This window comes from Lepeophtheirus salmonis, chromosome 7, assembly GCF_016086655.4.
Source record: "Lepeophtheirus salmonis chromosome 7, UVic_Lsal_1.4, whole genome shotgun sequence".
Taxonomy (NCBI): domain Eukaryota; kingdom Metazoa; phylum Arthropoda; class Copepoda; order Siphonostomatoida; family Caligidae; genus Lepeophtheirus; species Lepeophtheirus salmonis.
Window position 1 is genome coordinate 38,625,756 of NC_052137.2, and position 19,612 is coordinate 38,645,367.

At 29.3% G+C, this 19,612-nt stretch overlaps 1 long non-coding RNA gene across 1 annotated transcript; it reads right to left on the reverse strand.

Moving 5' to 3' along the window:
* Nucleotides 1–1,949: 1,949 nt before the first annotated feature.
* LOC121121744 (uncharacterized) lies at nucleotides 1,950–10,466 on the reverse strand. The gene is made up of 2 exons (XR_005865556.2): nucleotides 9,776–10,466; nucleotides 1,950–3,116 (listed from the first exon to the last, which is right to left on the reverse strand). It is a non-coding gene; the product is annotated as an uncharacterized lncRNA (long non-coding RNA).
* Between the last annotated feature and the right edge of the window lie 9,146 nt (nucleotides 10,467–19,612).

Genomic DNA, 19,612 nt, shown 5'->3' on the forward strand with positions numbered 1-19,612 from the left:
ATTTTATGAAAATATACAAATTCAAAACTAACATTTCTATAAATATCAGAGTGAAACTTTATCAATTATGATTAACTTTATCTATTTTTTTTTTCTTTCTTTTTGCTTGGATTTATATTGTTTAGTAATTAATATTTGATTTAATAAATAAATTATTAGTATTTGACAAAGAAAATTGAAAAATATAGAGTTGACAAGGATATTAACATGTTATAGTTGAAAAATGAAAAGTTTAATCCAGCGATTAGGGTTGTACTACCAGTACAAAATTTCTCAAACCTTTTTTGTTTCAGGACACCGTTCAAAATTGCATAAAATCTCAAAGCACCCTACTGTAAAATAGGATTAAAAATCACACTGCATCGTCTAAATGCAAATTTAATCACAATTTCGACGATACAATAATGAACAGAGAATGACTGTAAATAATATTAATAACTTTAACCCCAAAAAGTGATTTACAAACTTGCTTGACTGCTCAAGCGATACAGCAACACAAGAACCCCTAACAATATGACTAGCTAAAATGAAGTGGGGGATGCAGTTAAAATAAAATAAAAAGAGGGGGGGGGGTAGACACTCCAAACAATAAAGTTGCAATTGAGAGAGGAGAGCTCACCATCATCACCTATCCTGGCAGTGATGAATGAAAGGCAGACACAGAGCTCCTGGTCCACAGTCCTCAGTATATCTAATTCTATGTCACCAAATCTCAATTTTAATGAGTAAATTTTACTTGATCCTTATCAGTTGCTCAAGTATTAGTCGTTTCCGCTCTACAGTGCACTTGTATTCCAAGGATTACGGATTCAGTCAAGCTGTACATAAGACTCCTATGGAAAATAATGATTACATATCTCTTTGAGAGATTTCAGATGCTAAGCTATGAGTTCAGAAAGTGATCTACTGTTTAGATGCACATTGTACATGGGAAACATATCTGGTATGCCCTGTTACATATTAGAACAACAGAATCCACACACTTTGTCAGATAAGAGGAGGAGGTTGTCTTCTTTGACTTGAATTTTAATTCTCAGCTCATTGAGATTATTATAGATGTCAGCCAAATACAAGATTTTTACGCACCATTGCTCATTTGCGAGGAGTTTTGCATATACAGATTGTTCTTCTTTCAAAAAGTCTATGAGCTCTTTTCTTAGCCTAAAACATAGGATCAAAAACAGTCAGCGGATTGCCGTATGTAGCTCTTCTCTGGCTCGGAATCATCTGTTGGATCCACAGTTTGCTACCCCTTATTAGGTACAAAAGGAGATGTTATCTTGTATCCTCAAAACTTATTAAACCGAATTCAATGTAATTGCCTTTTATTTCCCCTTTTAGCCTTGTTGATCTGTCTCAAAGACGAATGCGGCCTAAATTGGTCCCAATAAAAAGTTTGGTTTGGATTGGCCTCATTTATAATTCGGTTGAGACCAATTCACATGGATTGATATGGTTGATAACGTCACGTGTTTTCAAAATTGAGAACACGTGACACAAATCTTGATATGAATTGTATTGTGTTGAACAAATCATATTTGTTCAACTTCTAAATCGAGCATGATGCAAGAAAAAATTGGACCTAGCTTAAGACCGAAAAAATTGGTCCATGCTTTGAAGACTATAAATTTTTTTTGTACGTTCTTGGCATAAATATCTGTCAAAATCAGTCTAGAAAAAAAAAAAGACTTAAGACCGAACTGATACAAAATTCCGTATCGGACGGGCCTCTCACCACTAAGAAGTATGTACAAAAGCAAAACCGTCGAATTTTATGAAGTTTTTATCATTTTTAAAGAAATTGTGTCTTTAGTCCCCTATAAGCCATAGTACACCCAACGTTTTTTTACGCCATATATAAAGTAATTAATTATATATTCCATATTGTTAATATCAAGTGGAACTCGGTCATAAATTTTTAATAATTTAATAAGTTATCAATATAAATATTTATCTTATAGTTATGTGTTTATTTAGCTATAATTATTTTTTATTTCTTGTTAACAACTGCAAACAGTAGTTGTATGGATAAATAAATTTATGAATATCTACAAAAATACGTCTCCAAGATTATATATATATATTTTTTTTTTTTTTGGGGGAATTTTGGGAAAACAATTTCAAAAATTTAATTTCAAATATTAAATTTTTCGGAAAAAAAATATAAAAAATCACAGCTATTTACACAAAATTAAATTAATTGGGAAAAAATTTGTAAAAAAAATATTTCAAATACCTACAAAAAAAACTTTTTTTTTTTTTTAATTTCAAAAATAAAACTTTTTCCAGATAATTTTAAAAATTTCAAAATCCTCAGATATCAATAAAAAAATCATATAAAAAAATTGAACAATTTAATTGAATTTGAAGTATTAAAATTAAAAAAAAAAATTCCTAAAATCTTCAGCCATTCACAAAAAAAAATCAAACGTTAAATTTTTTGAAAAAAAAATCCAAATACTACATATGTAGTGTAAAAAATTTTAAACATCCATATCTATTTACACAACGTTAAATTTTTTGGAAAATTATATTTCAGATATAAAGGTTTTTGAAAAACAAATTCAAAAACTATTTTTTTTTCTAAATAAATTTAAAAATTTTCATTCAAACTTAAAAAAATTTTAAAGTTTCAAAAATCAACATCCATTCACAAAAAAAATTTCAAACAGTAAATTTTTTTGAAAAAAATTCGAAAATCCACAGCTATCCAGAAAAAATTTAATTTGTGGAAAAAATTTGCCAAAAATATTCCTTCTTATTTCTACTTAACTATATTATTTATTATATTGGAAGACGGAAGAATTAAAAAAGGAAAAACACCCTCAATGACGTCACTGCCTACTAGGGTAATTAAAAAAGAAATAAATAACTCTAGCTAACTTCGTTAACACAAAAATATACATTGTATTTGGTTGTCTGCTTGTCGACGTTTCGTCTTTTTTTTGTTTCATAATCGTTGTTCTGAACGTTGATTGATTGAATTAAATTTAGCCACTTTTAAGCTCTGAACAATTGACCACTATTATTGATATTGAAGAATTGGCTAACAAGTAAATTCCAACTGATTTTGTACCTTTCTTCTCCATCTTTGTGAGGGCAGGTTGCGAGATACACTAAAAGTAAGGACGTGATTACATATTAGGAACAATTAAATTTATCTTATTTGTTTTCTTTGGAAAAATAAGATCATGTCAATAAAAGTCCTTTATACACTTATCTTATCACAGATAAAGAAGAAAAAAATTAGTAACGAGCTTAGGTGTTATATTTGTATATGTTTTTATGTATTTATTTTCCCAGATAAGAATTGAACAATTAGACTTGTTTGCTTCTTGTTGTTATTCATAATGTACCTTGTACCTGGATACTCATCTACCAACCCACATATTCATTTATGTTTGTGAGGATGAATAATTATTATAGAAATGTTTGTAAAAATAACATTTGTTATATTTGTACTTAAGTACACTTAAGTACAAATAAATAACACTCCACTATTTTTAGATTGATCTCATTTTCCATTATAAATATTTCAATGTTCGATATAAATAGCTTTTATTTAGAAGTAGAAGGAATTGTATGGAGAAAAAATATTCTCATCACTGTTGTATTCACTTAATTTTCAAGTTCAGAAGCTATTTTTGCTTTAAGTCAACTTAAAACGTTGAACAGACAAAAATTAGAATGAAAAGATATTGAAGTTAGTTCTTAAACAGATAAATATAATTCCAAAAATATAGAGAACGATTTATAAATAAGAATGACAGCATCAAATCAAGTAAAGGAGAAAATCCTTAGCTTTTTAATTTTTTCGTGCACATACACCTTAATATTTCATTAACACATTTGAGCCAATTATAGGCTTTGTACTCAACTATGTGAGATACATTAAGATACCCAATCACTGTAGCTATAGTTTAGAACCTGTATTTGATTTAAGAGACTTATTTTGGTGCAGATATGTCCCCTGTTTCAATGAAATACATCAATTTCTCATTCTTTTAACGGATAATTTAAGTACAATTGGCAGTACCTCCAAAGAGTTTATTAGACTAACTTTTTTTTAGATATTGGCGATAATTTGTTCAACAATAAAAATGTAATCATTCTAGCTTGTATTTGTGTTGACGGGACACATTTAGCCTTGCTTCTTTCACATAAGATGAAGCAGTAAAGAGAATCCAAGGTTTAATGGTATCTTTGCTTCTCTAAATAATTTTGTAATAATTGTCTTTGGTTCCAAAACTTTCTTTGTTTCAAAGTTGTATTTATCCTATGTAGTGGCGTAATCATGTAGATACGGGTCAAAATATAATGGGTCCAGATGCAGGCATTGAGCATGACTAACCTCAAAAGAAGGGGCTATTAAAACTTTTGAGTAAGGAACTTTTCATAAATCACAAAAATGCAATCATGTCTGTATATCAAACTCTTCACGGATTGCTTGATAAAATGGCAAGTAGTCTGATTTTCAGAGTCTTTGCTTTACAGATACTATGTTATAAGACAAAATATCTTCTTTTGAAATATGTTCAAAGTACTTGGAATAAATAAACCCGGATATCACTAAAAAAATAATTTTTTAGTTTGATAACTTTCTTCCATATTTTTTAATTGGACATTTTGTCCTACCGTCCAATTATTCTAGGTTATAGCACAGGGTTGATTTTTGGAAACTGTGAAGAGAAAAGGAGATAAAAACTTATGGTATAACTGCATTAAGACCGTTATATAATTTGGGGGTGGGGAAGAAATTGAATTACTGCTTTAAAGAGTAGAAACCTTCTATTTAAAATAACATCTATTTATTTTATTAATGCATTTTAATAACAATTTACCACAAAAAAAGGCGAAAATTCTTCTTTCAGAAGAAAATGTTCTATTAAAAAATGAAAAGAAATAGAAAAAAAGAGCATACCAACCGTTTGTCAATTTCTAATGACTAAGTTGTGTTTTTTTTCTCAACAAAAATACCACCCCGCGATGGACATTATCCATAGTTAAGGAGGGACAAACCCCTTCCAAAATTCACAATATTTATAGTAGGAAACTTATGAATAGCCTCCCTTCTAGTTTAAAAATCCTAAGTGATAGTTATAACTAATTGTGTGTTGGTCCTTATTTAACACTACAGACCGCAGTCCCGTCCAGTTCAGTCTTGTTCCAGTACAGCTCAGTCCTACATATTATTCCTAAAAAGTTAAAGTTTGATCTTTGATGACGTCATTCAATTTTATTTCTTTTAATTAGTTCTAGTACTGAAAGTACGAAGGACTGACGGTCCTTAAGGCTTAAGACTGGACTAGAGCAAAAAATACGGACTAACACAACAGTACTTATTGCAACTAATTTTTCAAGTGTCTCCATTGATTTGCCAAAATAAATATTATCAAGTCATTCCTTTTGGAATAATTATATAATAGTACTTCACTAACAATACATTTTTTTTTTTTCTAAAGGGGCCTCCTTGTAATTTTTGCATCGCTTCAACAAGGTATGAATCTAAAACTAAGGATTCCTTCTCAAATAGTTCTAATTAGTAATATGTATTTGTGCAAATAATTAAAACTATTATTCTATTTATTTTAAAGAAATAATTAACTTTTTGTAACTACATTACAGACGTAACTCAAAGTCGTGATGGATATTACATTTAGTTTTTTGTTTTTTTTAATTATTATAGTGTTTACTGTTTTATTAGTCATGAAAAAATACCACATCTCTTATGGAGAATATAATAATTAAACATGAGAATCCCTGAGTATTAAATTTATTCACATAGCTATTAGTTTAAATTAATGTTACATAACAAAGGGTTTCTGTTCAACTGCACGATTACAACTATAATAAGACACTTTTTTTTTATGAACGACAATACCTTTTTCACTCAAAAATACATCTTTTTTGGTTAAATACGCAGCATCATCATTGTTTAAAAGCTTACGCTAAATTTAATTTATTTTAAAAGAATGGATTCTCAGTTATTTGTAGATATTAGTATATACTCGAACATAAGTTCCATTCCCTGGCCGAATGTCCATAAGCGTGAAACATATAAGAGAACGTACAATGTACAAATGATTTACATGGATAAATTGCAAGTATAAACAAGACCAAACCCATTAATTTTAATAGGTAAACCTAAAAAGAATAATAATGGGATATCCCCAGGGACTAATAACTAATGAGCTCTATCTTTCCTTTCTGTCATAAAATTACACTTGATTATGTTCTAAATTATATGTACACTATACAGTTATAAAAAAAATGTATACTCAATAATGTCTTCATAGAAGTTTGTATACGAGTTACTGTTATTCGCTGTTTGAGTAGTTTTAGTAGTGGAGGCAATATTCCTAATTCATTGTCGCTCAAATATCAATACTACAAATATATTTTAACTTTAAAAAATGAAGAATAAATTTGACATCTTCCTTGTCAAAATAATGGGCTTTAAAGTAAAATTTGAATATTTTTTTTCACAAAAAGGATCATTTTTAGATGATAACGAAATAATTCCGTGTTTTGAGGGTTCAAGCTCCTCCAGACTATCCCCTACGAACCCCATTGCTACGTATTATTGAACCAATTTCAGTATCAAAAATGGTATCTGTATTTTGATACTTCTTCGACTGAAAATATAAATTTTTTGGTTTGGTATGAAAATAATTAATGACGTTGTACAAACAATTTTCCTTTTTACTATTTTTATCCTAAGGACAATTTTCTTGCTCAAAAATTTGATAGATTACGTCATCGGGGGAGAAGGATGTTGATTTAGTTCACTACCTTATTAAGTTCCTAATTACGCGGGTATCACTATAGTTCTCGTAAACACAACAACAGTACGATATATATTTATAATGAAATAAAATTATACATGGAAATAAAATGACTTAACATATGTGGTGCATCATCATGAAAACAATCTTGAAAAATATATTGTGAAAAGGAGAAAATCCACATTTATACTTTTTTCATTCATATATACAACGTACAAGCCAATATTTCATAGACATATAAAAAGTCAATTAGTGGCTTAGAATTCAAATTTGTGGGATAACTGTATATACTAAGCTGGACCAGTACGGTAAAGCCAGAAAAGGCATCCACAGTGGGTGGGCTGGAGGGCTGTAGCCCTCCCAAATTCAGGAATTTTTGTTTTGAATAAGAAAATTTATTATTTGAATAAAAAATTTAGTATTTGAAATTTATCATGAATTTTTGTTTTGAATAAGAAAATTTATTATTTGAATAAAAAATTTAGTATTTGAAATTTATCATGAATTTTTGTCCTTAAAATTTTAATTTTTATATGAACAGATGCGGATTTTGGAAAAAAAATTTAATTTTTTTTTAGTTTTGAAACAGTTTAATTTTTGTAAATAGATGTGGATTTTTGAAATTTTATTACAAAACAAATTTATTTTTTTTGATTGTTTTTTTTTTTGATTATTCATATTTCCAATTTCTTATACAAAAAAATTAATATTTGAAATTACTTTTCAAATTTTCTTAAAAAAAATTTAATTTTTCAATTTTTTTTCCAAAAAATCAAGCCCCTCCTAAAAAATATATATAATCCTGCGGACGCCCTTACGCACGGTTTAGTACAGACCGCGGTACATCCTTCACGGTACATGGTTCGGTACGGTATTTTGTAAAAAAAAATGTTTTTAATAGAATTGATGTAGTTTTTCGATTTCTATTTTATTTTTATTCTTTAATAATTTAATTTCTGCAAAATTAAATTTAACTTCCCTAAAACTACAAAGCTTGATATATAAATTACATAGATTATATAATAGTATTATGAATGAATTTATACATATTATTGTAAAAAGATAAGCTTCTCTACATTTTCCATTAATAAACAAGACGGAGTATTATTCGCAGCTGTCGAAAAAAATGTTTCCCTGGATACTGATATACCTATAGTTGTGAGGGATCAACAAGCTTTCTGGGAAACATTATAAAATGTATTTAAATTATCCTTTTCTTAAATAACAGGATGTTTATGGATTAAAATCTTCTTTCACTATCTAAATCTATTTATTAAGAGCAAAAAATAAGCAAAATTTTATGACATCAAAATATTTAATATGTGATTATATATATACTTACCGTCATCGTACCCGACTAAAGGTATAAATGTACCGAACCGAACTGCGGCACAGCCCCGTACGGTACCAACCCTAGTAGATACTCAAGAATATTAGCTGTAGTTAAGATTTTTGGACCTTTATTTGATTTAAAAGACTCATATTGGCCCCAATAGGGGTTTTCAAGTACAAAATATCTACTTTTCATTAGGTCAGGAATAACAATTGCAAATCTTATCTTCTTTTTTTTTTAAATTCGGTAACAACTAAATGATGGATAAAGTGCATACATGCTATTTATAACAGCTATCACAATTCCTGACATTTGTATAACTTGGCATTTAAAAAGATAAAGATTCACTTCTTAAAAGAAGCGAAGGAGAGTGCAGACTGTGAGTACAGGTATACTTTGTTAATTACTGTATATATAATTGAATGTAAATTTATTGTTTGTCTTTATTGGTGAAAAGTGATGATCCTAATTACTCCGGATTTTATCTCAAATATTCTAATACACAAATAACATTATTCATAAACCTTTCTAAAAATTTACGGATCTTGAATTTTCAGTCTGACTTAAAAACTTTCTATCACTTATGTTGTTCCTGGCCCAGGCTGTAGACGTGCACTAGTAGGTTCCCTATGTTTTCTTAGGACTCATCTCGATTTTAGTTCGAGTCCCGAGTCCTTTTTTCTATTTTATATTATTACTAATTAAAATTTATAGGCGTCAGTCTGTAGCCCTTAAATTAAGGATTTTTTGCTTTTTATTGGAAATCTTTTTTGTCATTTGTATAAATTATACAGCAGAGCAAAAAATTTAATATTATAAAATTTTTTTGTGAATAGCAGTGGATTTTTGAAAATTTTCGAAAAAAAAATAATTTTTTGTTAAAAACTGTGTATTAATGAAATTTCTTTCCAAAAATTTAATGTTTGAAATTTAATTTTTGAATTATTTTTCGAAAAAATTTAATTTTTTGTCAATATCTATGGATTTTCGAATGTTTTTTCAGAAAATATTAATTTTTTGATTTATTTGCAAAAAAAAAAAGATGTATAAATATAATCGTGTGGACTCCCCTGGGTGCTGAATAGTACATTTATATTTACGCAGCTGCATTTTTGATAAACTAATGGTTAGTTGCATGGGTAAAGTTCAAACTTCGTTGTTAAACAACAGCCGCATGTTGTACTTTTGTATACACACCAATTTGCAGAGTATTGAAAGAGTTTTACATCTTTTGCTGTAGAGTTCTACAAAATATATATATCTATGTAGGTGTAAGAATTGCCAAATTTAGGAATCAGACATAAAATTTCTATTAGACTCAGGACTTGATCTTGAATTTCAAGTCTGACTTGGCACTCGAGTTCACAGAGCGGGTACACTTCTCTACTCACTTAGTAAAATTAAACACATAAACCTATCATTTTAGGTATTACTCCTCACAACACCATCATGTGCAGATCTTTTTCTAATAATGCAATAACTCTTTCATGCAGAAACGAAAAATATACATTTGACAGAGCAAAATTCTTTATTTTGAGTCTCTTTCTTCACTAAATTTTAGCTACATATATGGATATAAATTACAGTAATTTAATCTTCCATCAAATGGAACAAAGTTTATTCTTTCATGTAATGCATCAAACCATTATACACCTACCTTAAGCGTTTTGTTTCTTCTCTGATTTTCTTTCATATTGTTTAATTCCATTCTTTATGGATTAGAAATGTATCCTTTCCAACCAAAGTACAAACAGATTTTCTCATTTGTCTATTCATCTTAATAACGTATGTATGCCCTGTCAACGAAAAAGCAAGCTGCAATTATTGTTATTAAAATTGATATTTGTTAAATTTGTATTTTTTTAAAAATACAATTTTTTTGTATATAAAAACCAAGCCCCCCTTAAAATTTAATCCTGCGGACGCCCCTGATGTATGTATATAAAGTAAAAAACTACTCTTCCTACTTTCTTGGTTTATATTCAGTATGTTTTTATGTCGATGCACCACATATGTAAAGTTATTTAATCTGCATGTATTTGGTAGAAATTGCAGAAATAACTTAGTCAAATGCATTAATAAAAAGAACTCTAGTCAATAACCACGGAGAGGAATCATACCAAGTTTTATTTTCTAATCTGCAAATAACTTTGAGGTGATTATTTACATAATAGGGGTGGACCACAAATAATAATGTGAGTAAGTAGAAAATTATATGATTTGTTGTACATAAGTATCTCAAATACATTCCACCATGTAATATAAGGTGATAAAATGAGGTCGATGCAGGGATAGGGGCGTATGTAAACAGTATCAGGTAACAAGTTCATGTTTATTTACGAATCTAATATGAATGATCCTTCGTATGAGTATATCGATTAATTATAATATAACATTAATTAGTATATACATGTAGAATCAGTACGCACATTTATTAAATTCCAGGAAATCTAAATACATATTAAACTAGAACGTTTATGCACCGGCTTAATAGGTAATTAATTATTTGTGAACTTATTTATAGAAAATTTGACAAAAAAACACATTATAGCTATTTAAATATTTATTGCCTACTTAACTATTTAACATATATATTTCCTTTGAATTGATTTAATAGAGAATTAGAATAATGTTCACGAAATTTCCATTAAACCTTTGAACTTAATATCTATTCTGAGTAATTTTTTTATTGTGACGTAACTTTTTTGATAAAAGATTATATCTGCCCATCTATATGTGTAAAGCAAAGCTTATCAGTCGTTCAGTATGAAAAACAGTCACGGGGTATACTGCCTATAATGCCTTCTGATGTATTTGATTTAAGAAATAACAACGTAGTTGTATTAATGTGCGTATATGTAGGATGGAACAATTATACATGCTGCACTGTTAATAGTGATCTCTGATGTATATCATATGTTGCTCATGAAGGAGAAAGAGAAATACTGAGGATTTCTTGGGGAGTTATCTTCTATTGTATTAAAGAAAAATTGGTCTTTTCGCCAACGCCTAATTACGCCAGACAATGCTGGGTATTACCGCTAGTAATAAATAAAACAATTCGTAAACAATTACAAAACATGCCAACCTCAACCCTTATATTCAATGATAGTTTTAAAGAAAAGATTCTCCCATGAAATTCAAGGTTGCTTTTTCTATGTAAATATATTTATGTGCAAAAATTCAATTTACTTCATGGAAGCTTGAGAAAGGGTGGACTGGCTTGACTTTTAGCCTATTTTGTGTGACTGAAGAGCCCTTGAATTATACAACTCTATTTATTTAGACTTTAGACATTCAAAGTGTAAAAACAAACCTTTACAGCATACTAAGGCAGGGGTTCTCAAGCCACGGTACACCTGTGTACCTCAGAAAGCCATCTATTGTGACTAAGAGGAAGTGCTACTAGATTATTTTCTTATTACTATTTAGCAAAATGAAAAATCTAAAGAATGTGTGCCAGATGCAGCAAAATCAAAGCCTATTGTGGTAGGATGAGGCACAACCAAGTCAATATTCCTCTCTGATGAAATAGACAATCAAATATATGTTGAATTTGACCACCAGCTATTTATGTGAGTCATGATTTTTCATTGTGACTGTCACAAAATCAAAGGCAATGAACAACCTGAAAAAAACTTTGAATACTACTCTGCATGACAGCTTCCCATCCAATCCATCACGACTTGATCTCATGATTTACTAGAAATATAGTAAGCAGAGTATGTATTTTGGTCTGTAAAGCCATTGACAGTGACACAAAACATATCATCAGCCCAGTTTAATATTTGTTGTATCAACATGTAAGTTTTTTTACTCATTTATTTAGGAAGATGTGCTCAAATTACTTTTGAACAATCCCCTTGAATCTTGTAACAAAAGATAATTACTTTTTGCGTTCAATTTTTCCAAATTTTGATGGGATGTTGTACAATTTTACTTAAATCGGTTAGGGATTAGGGATCAAGGCTCCCATGTACTACACAGCCTATATTGAAAAAAAAAAAAAAGTTGTATGTGAATTGAATCAAAAAATGTTCTCGCCATTGAAAATTGCTCAAAGGTTCTTGAAGATCCAGTCTTTCGACGCCATTTGTCTTTCAATAAAGCTAATTTGTCATTTTTACCAGAAACTATTTCAAATTAAAACTATTTCTGGAAAAAAAGGAGAATTACTTCAAATAAAAATAACTTCTTTGATTCACAGAAGTTTGGACATACAGTCAGTGGTGGTGATGATGAGATGATGAAGATTGCTGATGAACGATCTTTAGGTATATATAAAACTACTAATACGGATGGAAGGAAAACATTACTAGAAGAAAATATTTTTAAAATCTTGATTTGTTGATATAATAATGAAAAATTGATTAATTAATGATGATAAATATAAAATAGGAATAAGACTTGAAAATAATTTTATATAGGGGGATTGTGGAACCTTGAATCGGTAAATACATATATTTTGTTTACTAGTGTAGAAACAAAAAACATGTAGAAATGAATAAATTTTCCATCTCTCTAATACTCCTTGTCTAATACCAGAAAAATATAAAAATGTGTAATTTACAAAGATTTCCATGCCAAGGGGCTTTTACTTCGTAGTATTAAATGATATAAAGATCATGTCACTAGTTTGTGCTACATTAATTTTACTACAAGTTCTTTTGGGGTGACGCTAAAAAGTTTTAACTAACCCCTACCAAAGGGCTTAGATTGGAACCTTTTTGATTCTGAGAGCCATGAAAGCAAAATATTTGAAATATATTTTAGTGATGGCCAAATAATATATCTTAAAACTGAATTAAACTAAATGTGAGTATATTAATACTTTGAATTTATTATTCTAAACTAGGTTGTTATTATATAATATTAATAATATTTTGTTATATTAGATGTATTTAAATTGATTTTACTTGTATAGTATGTATTTACTTATTATTGAAGAAGTTATAATTCAAATCGGAATATCATTCAGTAAAAAGTACATGAAACATATCAATGCTCCATATTTGATCTCCCTGTTTGAGCGTATATTTGTTCTTAAGAAATAAAAAGATAAGATAAGAAAAATTAATAGAATTGTGAGGTGTGTCTGTTTGTTTTAGCAACGTTAATTTCAACGGGTGTCCTCTTAGGTACACTCATTTGAGTAACTATTTATTTTGGAAAACATCTTTTCAGCGTTATTCATTTCAGTGACATTTTCATATAATTAATAATACAAGATGAATGACGACATTATTAAACGTCACCACCTACAGGAGCTGTCTTTAAAATCAAATGAAAGGGTCTAGCTGGAACGACTGAGGCTCTTATCAGATTCTGCCCAAACTCTGCAAGGTTCTGTGGAGGGATGAGCTTACAGAACTTATTAAGTGGGATGACATTCAAACACTTTGATCGATTGGTACTTTTGGAGTAAGTTTTAAAAAAAGGATGTGCATTTTGCGCTAATTTTTGTTGTTAAATGTTATGATAGTAAACCTTTGATTCATGACCCCTTTTTGACTTTGTTCGAAACTATATGTATTTTCTTCTTTTGAGGAAAAGGCTTCAAAAGAGTTAGGACGGATATTTTTGGGTACTCCTTTATCACTCTGTTAGCTTCATTGAACGAAGAAATATTCAACATTCTTAAACAACGAAATAAACTATATATAGTCCCTACAGTCTATAACTATTCCTGGCTTACTGTATGAAAATGTCATTGAAATGAACTACGTAGAAAAGAAGATCACCCAAATAAATATTTGCTCAAAATGAATATTTAAAAGCTGACACTCGTTGATATCAAAGTTATTCAAATGTATGCACATTAATATAATCAATTTATAAACAATTTAATCGAAATATCTGACCTATTGGCTTCAGGAGATACAATCCTGGCAATTAAAGGGATTATTATGCAGGATTTATTTGCCAATCAAAATGTTAAAGTAAAAATTCCAACTCATATGAGAGGGATTAATCAACTTTCGGAGGCAACAGTTATTAATGAGAGAGATTATAAATTATTAAATTGTATGCGTAGTATAGTAATCAGTATTTTTATAAATTTTCAATAATATAATAATATTCAATCGAGAGTTTAATTAAACTTAAATCAACTTATTTGATATTAGCCACAAACAATAAATTATAAAATAAATTATTAAATGAATACTCCTAACTGAATAAAATATACTTAATATACGGTAAATACTAAATAAATAAATTGAAATGTATTTCAGGAAAGGTTTATCATCCTTGGAAGAACCACCTTAAGTCAAGAAATACTTTTAATTTAAATATGACTTAATAAAACTTGATAAAATACTTTCATAACGCCTCAAAACATAATGAGTAATAGAATTAAAGGACTTTTGTTAGCAGGTGACTGAACTTTGTCTAAAGTCCATCTTCAGCTAGTAGCTAGAATTCTTTGCCCAGATAATCATAATAATTATTCAGAGAGTTGTATTATTTTTCCGCAATGTACCACTACTCACTGTCGCCGTATTTACTAACTAATATAAGTAAGCAATGCACATACTCTATTGGAACAATATAAATATAAACACCAAATATTTATTTTTGTGATGAGGTTTAGCAATAAAACAAATGAATGTTGTTGCGTCATTTAAATAAAAATAATTTATTTGTCATTGAGGTATGTATCGTGGGTCAAACCCGTCAATCAATACTCGAGTTGTCATTAAGGAAGAAAAACATATCCGAAAATATTATGACTACCTGATTGAAAAACAAATATTTGCTCAGAACATCGTATCAATGAGTAATACTCATTGAATATCAATCAATGCCATAAGAATGGATCTGAAAATTGTCAAAATATTCGTGAGCATCATTTATAAAAAAGTAATTGTTGGTAATCTGCAAGTTATTAGATCAATTTTTATTATTTCTTCCTATTTTGAAAATTTAAACATATTAGTGAGTAAGGAGGATTAAACCTTAGTTAGTGATCTTTTAAAGTAGATATGTCGTCCATCAAAGTAGTCAATATTTACTCACAAGAGGATTAAGTCAGTTTTCCGTTATTTGGTCATCAGTCACTGAGAATGTAAAAATTGTCGAAATCATTGAGAGCATAAATTTATAAAATAAATATAAGATGGTAACTATCAAGATATTAATGCTTGCATAAATTAATTATTTCTACCTATTATGAAAATTCAAACGTAATAGTGAGGAAGGAGCATTATAGTTTTTACAGGGATTTGTAGATAAGTTGTCTATCAAAGTTGTCAAAATATATATTTCCTTATGTTTTACAAGGATTTATACAATTTTCACACCTTTTGTCAAGGGCGTACGCAGGATTATATTTAAGGGGGTTGGGGGGTGGGGACAGGGCTGGTTTTTGGAAAAAAAATCAAAAATTTATTTTAATATTAGATTTTTTTTTATTTTAAACTTTTAAATACTAAACTTTTTGGGAACATATTTCAAATATTATTTTTTTTGTAAAAAAATTCAAAAATTAATAGCTATTCACAAAAAATTTCAAAAACTTATACCTATTCACAAAAAAATTTTAAAAGTAAAATTTTAGTTATTAAATCTTTTCGAAAAAAAATTCAAAAGTTCACAGCCATTCACAAAAATTTAAAATATAGAATTTTTGCTCTGCTACATAATTTGCCAAAATTACATTTTTTTTTAATATTATCCTATTTTCGAGTAAAATTTTTTCATCCCTCAAAAAACTTATTTTTTTTGTGTACAACTGTGGATTTTAAATTTTTTTTCCAAAAAATTTAACTATTTGTGAATAACTTGATTTTTTTTCTTTAAATCCAAAAAATTTAGTAATTGAGATTTCATCTTTAAATTTTTTTCCAAAAACTTTAATTATTCAAAAAAAAGTTATTTAGAGAAACTGTTGATTTTAGAATCAATTTCAAAAAAATCAATTTTTTATGAAAATTAATGGATTTATAAAATTTTTGTGAATTTCTATGGATTTTAGAAATTTTTTTTCTATTAGACCAGCCATATAATTAAACAGTAACTATTTCATGATTTTATGCTATTTTATAACTAAATTATCGTTTCTCCAATTGTATTTCTTAAACTAACTTGTTCTTTTGTAAAAAAATTTATTCAAAAAGGTGCATTTAAAGTTGTTTAATTTATAAATGTTCTTCTAGTAATATTTCAATTTCATATTAAAAAGGTATTTTAAAGACAAAAACCTTAATAATAGTTTGTTGGTTCAAACTTGTTAGTCCAAAAGGTTGACAGTTTTTTTTTATTTTATGGAAGGTAAAATTTTCTTAGGAACATATATTTTTATTTTTTTTTCAAATTGGTGGGTAATTTTTTATGGAAAACTTTCATTTTTTTTTTGTCAAACTATTTTATAAATAATTTCACATTTTGAGGATTTATTGTATCATATATTACAAAGTTTGACAAAAAAAATAATAATAACAGTTTTTAAATTGAAAAAATTTAAACAACATAGTTTTCTTTGTCATAAATTTACTAACATAACCCTTCTCTTTAAGCAAAATATTTTGAATTTGTTAAATTTTTATGAGAGTACCTACACATAACTGAATAATGAGCCTAAGGAAGATCCTTACTTTTACCTTTCAGTGTAAACTCAGATTTTTGCCTACCTGTGGTTTTTGTCCTTAGCATTTTTAAGTGCACGATTTTAGTTGTTGTTGCCCCCTTAAACAGTGTCTTATTTTTATTTTCTAAAGTTGTTATCTTTATTTTTGAGAAGAGAACATTTATCGAGTCAACGATTATTACTTACATATCGCTATTATGCAAATTGTAATAGGTTTAGAGTATTTTTTCTACATACTCCTGATGAGTAATATTGTGGAACAAATCATTAAGTGTCGATTGCTAAAAAATCATTGTCCTAGTCTCCACCATAAGCACACACTACTAGAAAAGGATTGAGATCCCAACAATCCTCCGCGCGGGATTGTCCCAGAAGTCCATCTGGGAGCAGACTGGGTCATCGAGGAAAAAGATTTACAATTTCTCAATGCGGTTTATGGTCGGGGAGGACATCAAACATTCTTCAGGAGCAGGCAAGAACCCCTTTGTGACTCTTCAACCTTAGAGTCAGTCTTCAATAAAAAATCAAATTCCTCAATTGTTGACATGGCCAGGAACATGAACAAAGTCCCCATCAGCGGTGTCCAGAGCTCTAAAAAAGGCAGGAGGAAAGTCTCTGCGGCCTTTATTGATAGAACACTTAAAATGCGTAAATAAGAACTGTTGGCAAGGTATAAAATGTAATTTCTGCTCATAAATGATGAAGAGCCACAGTGAAGGTTTTTTAGTGTAAATACTTGTTGGACTCAGAGTAGAATTCAGGATCGATATCAGAGTGATTCCTTCCTATGTTTTTTCTGGATAAAGAGTGGGATATTAAAGCTAACTTAATGAAACATCATTAGCTGAGCTAAGCTACTCTCCTCCCAAATATTCTTCTAATTGTTAAGGTTACCATATTAATTATCACTTACTTTATTTTACAGCACGAAAATGCTTACAATTTACAACTCAACATATACCATTTATTACATTCGTATTCGTGGAATACCTTCTGTCTTAAACATATATACTACAAAATGAACTGAACTGATTTTTGGCATGTAACTAAAATAATTTAATGAACAAAGACTGTCACAAGTATCCAGGCATCTGTAAATTAAGATTTTGTCACAATTTATGCTATACTTAACACTTTTGAGGTGCTTAACTTGAAAAATGGGTTTGTTAGATTTGAATGAGTACGGAATCCATCAAAAAATTAAGTATCCAGTGTATGGTCTCATACAACATAGGTAACTTATTTTTCCACTACAAGAGCTACTTGATTTTTGTTCAAAACAAATTTTTATAGAAACTGGGAAAATGTTACACAAACTAAATTTACAGAACCCAAAAGTCCCATGGTCTCTGAGAGTTTTCTATCCGTTATTCTTATATATATTTATGGAATTATTTGTATGCTACATGATAGAATTCAAAACTAATGGATTTATTGAGCTGATTTTTGACACGTGACCTAAATCTTGACTACTTTTTATTCTATTCTGAGTGCTACAGTTGAGAAAATAAGTATTTTTCAAAATACATTATAGATTGTCTTATGGATCTACATATTGTTTACATTACAGTAAACCTACAAACCATGCCTTAAAGAATTCCATAAGAAATATGGTAAGCTTGAGAGACGACATATATGTTAACAAATATTACTATATAAACTACAGAGTCCTTGCTAACTGATACGTTAGAATTTTTAAGGTACGGAGAAATAATTAATAAGAGCATTCAATTTATGATGTTGCCTAGAAATTCTTTTAATACAATTAATACTCACCGCAATTTGTCTAATATTCCCATGCCTTCAATTTTACATATAAATATATATTTATTTATATATATTTTTTAATATTTAATTTAGTCACTTAACATTAGACGAGCAAAACCTATTAACCCAGTTAGATCAAAATAAATTTGAATATTATTATCTTCTGATAAATGTATTTTAGATAATACATTCAATATTTTGTCAAAATCATTTAAATAATGTTATGATAACTTTAAAAAAAGTGAATTGCTTCATCGATATATGTGTAAAGAGCTATGTTTAATACATCATAAGACAAAATAACAAAGTTTACTATACCAGGCCGTGCAGAATTTTTTTCCGATTTTTGTTCAGAACATATCGCGGACAATAATGACATTTCGAATGACTTGAGAAACAATTTATTCATAGATTTTTAGAATAATTAAATAGTTTGTGATCAAATTTAATCAATGTAGCCACCATTTGACTCAATGACACTGGTCAGGCGACGTCTGAAGCTGCCACAGACTTGCTGGATGTAATCGGCGTCCATGGAGGCCCAGGCCTTGTTGACAACAGCCTTTAAGGCATTTATGTTCTTGTGTCGTTTTTTGCAGGCCTTGGTATCCACGTGCGTCTAGATAGATAAGTCTAGTGGGTTCAGATCTGGGCTCCGAGCGGGCCAGTAGTCCTTGGGCCAAAATTTCATGTTGTCCTTCAGCCACTCCTAAGCTTTCTTGGAAGCGTGGGCGGGTGCTCCATCTTGTAGAAAAACCCAAGGAGCGTTGCCGACTATGGATTTGATCCACGGAAGGACCTTGGACGCCAGAATCTTCACATAATCCTCCGCTGTTAATCTGTAGCCAGTGGGGAACCATATCGGCTTCACGGCCTTCCCGTCGGAGGCCATGAGACCTAACATCATCACCGAAGCAGGGTGCTTTGTTGTTGCTATATAGAGGTGCTTATCTTGCACATCCCCAAAGCTCACAACACGGTCATTTTGCCTGTTGAAAACAGGATCGACCGTAAAAGTTTTCTCATCTGAAAAATGATGATGCGTCCAGATGAGCTCTTGATATCATTCAATATTTTCTTGGCACGCTCAAGTCTGACTTCTCGCTGACGTTCAGTTAGCAGAGGCCGTTCAGTACGACC